We start from the raw sequence: 10,318 nt of genomic DNA, 5'->3' as shown, positions 1-10,318 counted from the left end.
AACTGTGAGCTCGGGACTCTCTGAAATCGACTCGATGAAATCTGCAAACGGGCATTGTTGTCTGCTACTGACGGAATTTTCGGTACATTTCGTCCATTTTCTCACAATATGAATCTTCTGTAATGGTTTGGCCTGGTTAGGTTAGGTTAGGTCCGAAGTGAGTGGGTCTATTCGACCCTCCACCGCAACCCGCAAAGGTTTATTGTGACTCGCACCTATTTACACTCGACCAAATAAACCCAGCTTCTTAACGGAACAGATTAGTTTGTATGGTGAGTGGTCTGTCAGGTCAGATAGTAAGAGTACGGCTCTGCCAAACCCCGGTCCCCAGCGGGGCAGGCACAAAGTATGTGCTCTGCTGTTCCATCATTTTCCAAACAGAGGCGACATACACTGTCTTTCGACAGTCCGAGTTTCTGCATATGATGATTCGAATGACAGCGACCTGTAAGAATGCCTGTTAGACATCGTAGTTCATCCCCAGTATAGTACAACTGTTTCGTATCAAGCTTCGAAGGGAGAATGAACGCCTTCGAGTGAGCCAATCCTGGAAGACTCTGCTAGAAGTCCCTAAATCTTCTTGCCATCCAGGTGTTCAATGTTTCTTTGACCAAGCCTAAAGTGATGCCAATGACAGGTTCTGGTCTATGAAGCTGTTTGCGGCACCCTCCTTGGCTTGGATGCAAAAAGTTATAGTGAATCACACTAGCCGCTGAACACCTTACAAAAAATATGGTCTTTTTGGTAGGTTATCGCCTTTTGGAAAGTGCCTGGGTGACTCATCGTTGCCCAACCACTCTCCTGAACGTTTTCTGTTGTAGATAATTCACTGTTCATCATCCGTGATGATTCGATCAAAAATTGGATCGTTTGGATTGCACAAAAGCAAAGAAAAACATACCTCGAAATGTGAAAATTTCTGTCGATCATTCATATCGTAGGGAACCCACTTTTCGAACTTTCAAACATTTCCAATAACTTTCAAACCATCAAAAACCGCATGAGAGCTGACACCCAGTTATTTCGACATCCAACGCATAGTTTGTGATGGGTCAGTATCCACCAGGGTCCTGAAATCCTCGTCCTAGACTATTGTAGGTCGACTTCTTTGGGGCTCATCTTCGAGGCTAAACTCTCCGGAACGAAATTTCACAAACCAATGTCGAATAGTGCGTTCATTTTTCGCGGTGTTTCGGTAGCGCTTTGGTTCGATTTGAATTCGTAGAGAAGAGGCAAAAATTTATGAATTTGTAAAAAAACACCATCAACGTATAGAGTACAAAACTCTCTATTGATCAGTATGTACTACACAGTAGAATAAATATTAATTGAGATATAGAGGTACACAAATACTTATGAAACAACGTGATAATGAAGTTTTACCTCCTCTATGATAATAATGATATCGTCATTCTCCCTTGCCCTCCTATTCGAGTTGAATCCAGGCACAATACCAGGTAAATTATGCCCTTGTTATTGTTAGTAAATGAAGTTGCTTCTATTTTGTAGCAATATAGTGAAACAGGGAACTCACACCTTTGATAATGTAAATGAACTCTTTGTAATGTATTTTCAGATTTCTTATTTTTGTTTGGATATATTTCATCTTATAACTTGATTATAGGTATATTCTTCCAATCAAAATAGTGAATCAGGTACTTTGAATTTTGTCTGCAATGGAATATTAGGTTATTGATCATTATAACACAATCTACAACCCTCTACTCCTACACAGAACAATAACTTGTCATTTTTTCCAGCAATAAACTGACCAATATTCCGCACGAACGTCCTGCTTCAATTTCATTTCAGTTAATAATTCCCATCTAATTTCAACATCTCAAATGGTATCAACTTCTGATAAAAGTGAGTTTCTTGATGACCAATCACCAGCAAAAACCAATTTACGAGTAATTTCCTTTTTGTAGTTGACACGTTGACTGACACGAGATTAACTTTGAGAATCAGTTGAGTTGCCTGGTGACAGATTACGTGTGAAATCGATGAGTAGCGGCTTTTTTCCAATTGCTCAATGTCATTGCTATATTTCTTTTTTAATATTTCCGCAATTTGGATTTTGCAACATACCAGTAACGTAGACAACTCACGTTCATAACTCAAGTCCTTTACATCAGAAAATGAATGATTTCTAATATAAGCCTTCACTATTCTCAAATTAGAATGATAAATATCAATATGGTCAGGAACGAATTGAGTAAACAAGTACGTTTTTTCCAATAAGTGATATTTGAAGTTCTCTGTGCTGATTAGTTCTTCTTTGAACTAACTGAACATGTTTTTATAGAAAATCGCCAAGGAAACAGTGTGTAGAAGTTCAAGTATTTCGACTTAATATTTGGAAGTGTATATGCCTCAATAATTTTCAAAAAGTAATCTATCCTTTTCAACATCAGCCTTATGAATACTAGGACTCACATAAAATCTAAAAATATACTTGTTATGTCTGCTGGTTCCATCTTCGATCTACATCAAACAGAAATCTAAATGTTAAGAAGTACCCACTGAAGTACTACTTGAACCTTCCTCTTTGCGTTACACCTTTCCTGCACGTCTCGGCGGTAGTTTATCCAGTAGAACCTGCCACGCACCCTCTCTAGTGTTCTATTCACTCTGAAATGCCCTTCAGTGCGACCGTCGTGGAGCTATTCGAGTATATTCGCGAAAGGATTATCTAAAGGATTATCTAAAATTTGTGGGTTCTTCATCCGGCTTTCCCATTTTCGAGTGAGTAGGTCATCCCAAATTCACATGGAGTCCCATTGGGGCCAGTAACCCTTTTTTGCTGGCCGTGCTTGAAAATCTTTTGCCATTTCGGCTTCACTTCTTTGTCAATCCATTCTTGTACAACTTTCAAGACAGGATCCTCCTTCTGCGCTACAATGATTTCTTGCCTCGTCATGAAGGTAGTGTCACCCTCGGAGGCTGTTAACGATTGTACCACACTATGGCTAGGTGATTCCCCACATCTTCTGTCTGTAACCATAGACAAGAAAACCGAATCAGCGGGAGGTAGGGGAGCTCGTCTCCCTATCAGAGCTGCCCATAAAAGATTCTTTGCCCGCTACCTTGTCACGTCTGGTAGAAAGTTCTTCCTCTGGTTACTGGGTATCCTTGTTCTCCTGGTGTTGGGAAAATTTGAATTCGGGTTTCAGGCATGGTCTTTTCGAGAGGCTATCTGCGTTTCCTTTCCGATGTCGAATTTCAAAATCGTAAGTTTGTAATGTTACGAACAACCTGGCTATATGTCTTTCCAGGGGTTTGAAGTTGGAGAGTCACTGAAGTGCTGGTCTGACCTGAACTAAAATTAACCTCTGGTAGAAGCCCATTATACATCAAAGTGGAGTGCAGTAGATTTGCAAAGAATAAAAACTCAAAGTCGTCTCCACAATTTATTATCCCCCTCAGATCTTAGAACGGTAAAACCATCAATCAGTATATGTTTCGAACCTATATAGGTTCATCATCACCTAATTATTTAAAATTCTACAATAAAAGAAGAACAACATAGTTAATACGATGAAGTATAAAATACTTACATGGAGAAGAAAATATTTTATGATAGAGAAAAGAAAATTGTCACATGTTACCAATGAACAAATGATCACAATAACATGTTAATAATATTGAAAAAATATTTTAAAAGTAGTAAAAACGACGGAAGTTTATAACATCATATCTTAGAACCTTCATACCCTCTTAATAACATCAAAATCATAAAACGGTACATGAAAACGAATTATAATGAAAGATATCTGAACTGAATTTAATGAAAAAGAAAAATCAACTGTCAAAAATAAATAAAGAGATAAAATCGAGATGACATCTCCCAACAGGAAGATCAAACTTGTTTGATCTTTCTCTTAAAGATGATCACTTGGCGATTGAAACACGTGTCGTGGTGTTAAAATAGCGGTTTGGTGTTGGGAAAAAAACTCCAGTAATATTCATTAATTATTGTTATGCTGTTCTTCTTTTGTTGTATAATTTTCAAAAATTAGCTGATGATGGACATATATAGGTTCGAGACATGTACTGATCGATGGTTTTATAATATAAATAATAATAAATTGTGGTAATTGTGATATTAAATTGTGGAAACGACTTTGAGTTTTCATTCTTCGCAAAACTGATCAAAAATGTACGGCCATATAAAAAGGAGTGCTAGTGATTCACCAATTTGACCACTTCGAGGAGCTCTTTTCTCGTGACGCACTATTTTTTCTGGTGTTTCTAGGGACTTACTGAAATAGCTAATGAAGATTTTCTCTTCTTTTTGTATCTGAAACAGTACTGTTCCTATTCCTCCTCCTGTGGATATGACAAGACTGGGGTACTGGGCTTTTTCAGGGCAGCAAATACTTGTTAGCGGTATGAGAACCAAACGATGGGTTTTTTCCCCTCATTCAAGACAGCGGTATGGCAATTCTTTCAAAGTCCTTCTCGATATGCTGGTAATAGCTTCAGAGCTCAAGGAAATTTACGTCATGCTTGCTCTTCGATGTTGGCCATTTTTGTACTGCCTTGATTTTATCTGGATCTATTTCAACTGCTTCTGAGAATACAACGTGTCCCAAAAAATCCACCCTTTCGTAGAAGAGGCATTACTTCTTGGAATTGATCTGCAAATGAGCATTCCGCAGCCCCGTGAAAATACTCCTCAAGTTTGACAGATGTTTTTCAGTCACTATAAGTCATCAAGATAGACCAAGCATGTTTTCTAGGTGATTTTTCTCAACACCAACTCCATCAAATTGCATAATTTGAACGTCATAAACTTGAACTGATATAATCCATATCCTCGGGGTGAAAGACCAGCTGCCAATTTCCGTTTTTCAGATCCAATGTTGAAAACCATCTGCATTCAGCCAAGATGTTCAGGGTATCATCTGTTCTGGGAAGAGGGTAACTGCCCTTCCTGATAACATCATTAAGTCTCCTGTAGTCTACGCAGAATCTTGTCAATCCATCATTACAACAGGTGACGACCAGGGACTGTTTGATTCCTCGATTTCTCCTTTCTCCATCATGTCTTCAATGATGAATGAAATTTTGAATAAGGACGTCATCTCAGTGGTTGACGTATGGGATCAGCATCGCCAGCCTAAGTCTCATTTCAGCTTTTTCATAGATCGAAACAGCTGTAGCTGTTTCCAGAGTGGGCGATACTGATAGCTTCTTCAAACTGATCCTGTTGGAAGTGTCGACTTTCATAATTGACCTCGTTACTCCATTATCAACGGTAGGAAGGCAATGATGATTATTCAGGAATCCGTCGACAACTAAGCTGTTACTGTTGCGTTCTGTCGTGGAAATCGAATACCTGGGGGCTTGGAATATAGCAGTCATAGCTCTACATTCCATAGCATAGCATCGCTCTAGTTCGGGTAATCTTGATCGCCAGTCTCTTCCTTCATCGAATGCTGAACGTGCGCGAAAGTCCCGCCTTAAGTCCCGCCTTAAATTTCCCTCTCTGCCGCAGTTATAGCATTCAGGCCGCCCTCTTGCCTTGAATGCAGTTCCATTCATCAAATATTCATTAAAGAGTTCCTCTAGACCTACCATGAGTCGGTTTGTTCCTTCGTCTTTCTTTTTTTTTTTTTTTTCATGGCCCGTTCCGTATAATGAAACTATGGAAACTAATCGAGTGGGTGAAGCTATCAGGTGCTTCTGGGTAGGCGAGTTTTACCAACCATTCGTCCTCAGCCGCAAACTCCTGCTGAATCCCGGATGGACTATGAGTTCTCACCTTCAACTGAGCTTGGTGAACTTGTTGAAGGTGCTCGCTACCATACCTGACCTCCAAAGCTAATACGACTGCTCAGTAATCCTTCTGCTTATTCACTAGAATGTTTTAAAAAATTTCAGAGGTCTTTCCTCGTAGTGCCAGTATGAGAGCTGTTGCTTTCCATTATTTTTCGCAGTGGCCTCAAATTGTCTGCGATAAATTAATTGTCCATGAAGATTCGCAATCGATGGTTGGAGTTCCAATAAAACTACTACCAAATAGGAGAGATGTCATTTCCAACTTCCATTTTTCAACAGTATTACTCTTCATCTTCGGTGATTCTATCAGAAGTTTCCGTAAAACCTCTCCAAATTGTTTATCAACTCCTTCAGGATTCTCTTAAAATTTCCTTTCAACCCCCTCAAGCTTCTCGACTATTTTTCAAATTTCGTCTTTGTTCTTTGAAATACTTTCTCAAATTGTTCCTGATTAAATTGTTGTACCTACCCTTCAATCATTTGTAAGATTTCAAATCTTCCAAAAGTACATCTGATTGTCTTCTTCTTGTTTTTCCTGAATATTCACCAATAATTTACGATCCGCTTCTCCGCCTATTTTTTGTTTTTCCTGAATACTTAATAGTGATTCACGATCTTCATTTCGGCAAAAACGTTCTTCTTTCCTCCTTCGTTCTTCATTCTCCACCAGGCCCGCTTGTGAAGCCTCAAACATTTTTTAAGTTCTTTCATCCCTCCTTGCTTCCACCATAAAACAGAAAATTTTCAGTCAATTAACTTCATTTCACTGCTACACTGACAATGCCACCAAACACTGAAGCTTCAAACTGATATTCACATGTCTATAGCCTCATCAAAACATCCCGATGAGCTATGGCGAGTCACCCGCAGGCTCGAGAAGAGGAAAACCGCCCCCTCCCCTCTTCACGGACAGCGCGGTATCTGCTACTCCCCCGCCGAGAAGGCGCTGGCCTTTGCAGACACAATGGAGAATCAGTTCCAACTTAACGTTGATCCGGACGATGATATCGACCGTGATATCCGGCTGGAGCAGCGAGTTCAGCGTATCCTCAGGGAGAATGACGACGACGTGATCCGTCCAGCTTCGGAGGAAGAACTGAGGGGGTATATCAGAGCCGCCAAACCAAAAAAGGCTCCGGGAATTGATTCAATCAACAATAGGTTGAAGCAGCTCCCGGAGAACTTTATCAGATACTTATTAGATATAATAAATAGCTCAATCGCCCTCAGATACTTCCCTCGAAGATGGAAGCATGCCGTAGTTGTCATGATTCCGAAACAGGGCCAGAACCCGCTGTTTCCCCAGAATCACCGACCGATTAGTCTGCTTTGCTCAGCGGCTAAGCTGGCTGAACGTGTTGTGCTGCAAAGGCTAACTGAAGAAGTTGAAGACCGAAATGTTCTGCCTGACGAACAATTCGGTTTCAGGAGGGCACACTCCACCGAGTTACAGGCCTTGAGACTGGTCGAAAACGCCATCTCAGAGCTGAATAACAGGAAGACTGTACACCTAGTCCTCCTGGATATTTCAAAAGCCTTCGACCGTGTATGGCACGAAGGCTTACTTCATAAAATGCTCGATTTCGACCTGCCTCGGGGCCTGATCCGGTGGATTAGGTCCTTCCTGAAAGGCAGATCATTTCAGGTCCGAGTTGAAGGAACCCTGTCTCCGGTCAGGGAAATCCAAGCTGGAGTGCCTCAAGGAGCTGTGCTGTCTCCACTATTATACAGCCTTTACGTGAGCGACCTCCCGAGGTTCAATCACGTGAAGACTTCCCTATACGCTGATGATACGGCTCTCCTCGCTTCTTCCATGGGACAGGGGTTGGCGGTCGTCTACATGCAACGCGCATTGGACGACCTCGAACGCTGGTACCTACAGTGGAAGATTCGGGTGAACCCAGACAAAACTCAGGCGATAGATTTGGGGAGGCGAAACGTTTCTCCAGACACAAGAGTCACGATCTCAGGCAGGGAGATCGAATGGCAAACGCGAGTCAAATACCTAGGTCTTTGGGTAGATCGCCGACTCACCTGGGCAAATCACATTGATTACATCAAAGGCAGGTTGCAAATGAGGACAGCCAAGCTCTATCCTCTAATAAATCGTAAATCGAAGTTGAATCTTAAGAACAAGATTTTATTATACAACACGATGTTCAAGCCTGTCATCATGTATGCTTCAGGCGTTTGGGGACAAACCGCTCCGACAAATCTCTCCATTCTGGAGAGATTGCAAAACAAAATCATTAGGATGCTGGTGAATGCTCCATGGTTCGTGCGGAATGAAGCCATCCGCAGAGATTTGAAGCTGTTAACCATACAGCAGTCCATTCAGTTGAGGAATCAGAGAGTTTTCGAGTCAGCGGAAACTCATGATAACCCATTAGTTAGGGAAGCTGTAGATTACACTATAGACGACCCCACTCGATTCAGAAGGCCCCGTCGCTCAGTTGAGTGAAGGCCCCACGACGTCTGTTAAAATGAACAGTTTGTTCATCAATACCCCAGTCAGGAAGGGGTACACAAGGCCAGAGCGGCATAGATGTCATTGACCTCTATGTCGTTAGCAAAACAACACCTTGAGATTTGAACCACTCGCCCCCATGGCGAACGACAGTTTAAAGGGTACGGGAAGAGATTTTCAACCTGACACATATCAAGATGGATTTCGTCATCAAAACATCCCGTACCACCCTGTCCAATAGACTTTACTTCGTCGATCTTGATGACCATGTCATAATTGATTTACGACGAACAGCGGCGGCCGGCATCATTTTTTTAGAGGATGATTCACAGCAATATGATATTTGAAACCCTGTTCAAATCCCAATAAGTTATCACAATTGGAACTTTTTTATGATTCTTTCTCGAGCTATATGTAGTTTTTGAGTCACTGAACCTTCCATTTATGATTCTAATTTGTTTATTATTTTGTAATAATTGTCACTGAACCATCTATTCATAATTCTAATTCATTTGTAATAATTCTTCTCGAGGGTGATTTTTTGTCACATTCCAAACATTACTACGAATTTTTCTCAGTTTTCATGTTGACTGGTCTGATCGCGTGAATTTGAAAGGCTCAGATTTAAAGTCACCATCAAATGAATGCATTTATCAATTTAAAATGAAATGACAAACTCCCATTCTTGGTATACGTACGACAACAGCGAATCGATAGGGAAGCGAAGAAATGATATATATATATATATATATATATATATATATATATATATATATATATATATATATATATATATATATATCTGTAGGAGAAAAAGGCCATTATTTTATTAACCTCAAAAACTCCCATGAGGCAATGTAATACTGAAACTTTTCTAATTTTCGGTTTTATAAACTACAAATCAAACTTTCAGTTTGCTATATTCCCAATGATCGAAGTTGTTGGAAGAACTCTGATATCAAGCGAAGTTTCCTATATTTATTATGTTTTGAATGATATCGGAAAATTATTTCTTTGGGGATCCTAAATAATTAATTGTTCAGAAAAGTGAAATGATTCAATTCGTATTGCCCTGTTGAGAGTAATAAAAAGTTTCACGTAGCCTTCGATTCATCGACAGTTTTTTTGCATACTGAATCTCAATATATTCACCGTTTTATGACTCGAAAACACTCATACTGAGACCTCTTCGTATGTAACGAAGTAGAACATTTTTTGGAAACCATTTAATAATTGCTATTCATTGGATACGAATATACCAATAAAACTAATCGTTTCAATTATGAGGATGTATAATTTCAATAATGTTACATAATTTGAAACATTGAATCGAATCATAATTTCTAAAAAAGATTATGATGATCATTTTTTGTATAACCTAGAATATACTTTTCTTACCCTCACTCTGAGACTTGAGTGATATAGATAAAATAGAAAATTCGTTAGACGTAACATGTGAAGCTATTAAATCTATAAATTCAATTCCAACCTTTTAGAGCGCAGAATGCAGTGATGAAGTGTCGTTATAGAATCCTTATCTTGAATCTAATATCTGTTTATCTGTTCTGTTTTGTTTAAAATCTGTTTTTCCGTTAATCAGCTGCCGCCCCCATACGAACGACAACTCTCAGAAGTTAAGAAATTTGTGCGAACTAAGGACTAACGAGGTCTTATCTTTTAACATGTGATTCCTAACACGGTGACAGTGTTTCATGTAAGTGAAATTTTTACCTTTCATTCAGTCTATTGTGAAGAAATCCTGTGAATGGTATCTGATTCAATTCCATAGCGAATGTTTGGAATACAAACTGAGTAGAGAAAAGTGTTTTCTGTATAATTCAATGTTCATATATATGTATTTGTTTCGAAAGGTTTTTTCTTTTGTGTAATTCAATGTTTATATGAAAGAAGCTATTTCAGGAAAGTTTTTTCTTCCAGGTTGTGTCTGAAAGTTACTTCTTTGCATGATCTACACATCTATGTATAAAGTTACTTCTTTTGAAATTGATCACTTCCTTCCTTTCTCTAGAAGATTCCCACATTTTTCTGTATCAAGATGGAGTAGTA

The 10,318-nt window shown here is 39.4% G+C and overlaps 1 long non-coding RNA gene across 1 annotated transcript; it reads right to left on the bottom strand.

The window, feature by feature from the left end:
• Window positions 1-1,272: 1,272 nt before the first annotated feature.
• On the bottom strand, window positions 1,273-2,116 carry LOC141482262 (uncharacterized). The gene is made up of 2 exons (XR_012465424.1): window positions 1,732-2,116; window positions 1,273-1,671 (listed from the first exon to the last, which is right to left on the bottom strand). It is a non-coding gene; the product is annotated as an uncharacterized lncRNA (long non-coding RNA).
• Window positions 2,117-10,318: the final 8,202 nt, after the last annotated feature.

The sequence above is a fragment of the Leptinotarsa decemlineata genome, unplaced genomic scaffold, assembly GCF_025532065.1.
Source record: "Leptinotarsa decemlineata unplaced genomic scaffold, Ldec_3_MD MMD2_tig00000882_RagTag_RagTag, whole genome shotgun sequence".
Lineage (NCBI taxonomy): Eukaryota > Metazoa > Arthropoda > Insecta > Coleoptera > Chrysomelidae > Leptinotarsa > Leptinotarsa decemlineata.
This window is presented reverse-complemented; position numbering and strand designations above follow the sequence as displayed.